Here is a 1,381-nt window from a genome sequence, read left to right as displayed (position 1 = left end):
AATTCCTTGATCACGCACCAAAAATCCACCCCTACGCACCCATCAAAAGCCTAGCGACGCTGCTGCCACCTACAGGTGGGATGACTCACCGTCATAGCGGCGACGTCTGCGCGCGCATTCTCGTAAGTGCTATCCAAGATGGCGTTAAGTCTTCCGATGTAGCAGACGCTTGCGTGGAAATTCTTTTGCGCCAGAAAACCCTGCAATCGTAGAAAAAACCCACCGTGTAGTAGACTGCCGCCGGCGCCGCGCTCGTAAAACTGTGAGCAGAACGCGCGAAGGCGTGGGCGCCCGTCAACGTGCGGCTGTGTTAGCGCGAGGGATAGTTTCCTAGCTTATTCCGCTAATATAGCAAACCTAATTTCAAATTAAAACGGCGTAACTTTACTCTGTAAGGGACAAAATCCCTAACCATATACATGTGAGAGAGAAGAGAACTTATGCACATAGTTAAGTTTGATTATTGAACACAGTTAAATTTAGATACGTTACGTCATCCCTTGCATAGACACACGCATGCGTACTGGACAGAACACAGCCCCCTTTCTCAGGCTTTCGCTTTCTGTCCCTCTCTTTCTTTTACGCTCTTACAGGGGTTATCTCTGTCTCTTTTTTTTCCAGTATGCTTTATCTCTATCACTTTCGCTAGCGCACTGTCTGTCGTCTTGCCCCTCTTGCTATCTGTCACGCTACACCCCCCTATCTTATCTATCTCTATGTTGCTCTTTCTGTTTCCCTCTCACTGTGTCTATTTTTCTCTCTCTCGCTCTCTTTCTCTCTCTCTTTCTCCTGTGAGTGTTTAATAAATTGACCGGTTTTTTTTTCTACTGCGGCATTCAAGTAGAATAGCATCAACGTATTTTATCGTGCGGCTATGTCTGGCGCTGATGGATCTATCTCTGGTTGTTTGTTTTGAGTATTTTCTGTTTTGACTAATACGACGTTTGCAGCTGCGGATGACGTCACGGAACCACGTAATGTCATTAGAGAACGCGGCGCCACGTTAGACATTTTAGCTCAGCGCGGAAAATAACGTCATTGCGCGTAAATTGAAATGCTTTAAGAAGAACTTGTCATGTTTTACGATGACATCGTCAAAAGCAACACCGAAACACCAATGACAGACTTACCAAATGGAATTTTTTAACGTACAATTTGTTAAGATAACAAGTTAAGATAATACATTATGTGACCTTTGCATGAAAATAGATATATACATGTTTATATTTATTTCTATGGACTTATCTAATAAAAACTATTAAAACAATATATTAACTTATATAAGATCCGACAGGTGGCGCGGTCAAAGATGTTTGCTATGATTGGAAACGCGCGATTTTTATTATGATTATGATTATGATTATAACTTGCAAGATGGTTA

General features: G+C 42.4%; 1 protein-coding gene across 1 annotated transcript in view; it reads right to left on the bottom strand.

Moving 5' to 3' along the window:
* LOC106817753 overlaps positions 1-1,381 on the bottom strand; it is a 23,157-nt gene that overhangs the window by 11,395 nt on the left and 10,381 nt on the right. The window lies entirely within an intron of this gene.

This window comes from Priapulus caudatus, unplaced genomic scaffold (genome assembly GCF_000485595.1).
Source record: "Priapulus caudatus unplaced genomic scaffold, Priapulus_caudatus-5.0.1 Scaffold1852, whole genome shotgun sequence".
NCBI lineage: Eukaryota > Metazoa > Priapulida > Priapulimorpha > Priapulimorphida > Priapulidae > Priapulus > Priapulus caudatus.
This window is presented reverse-complemented; position numbering and strand designations above follow the sequence as displayed.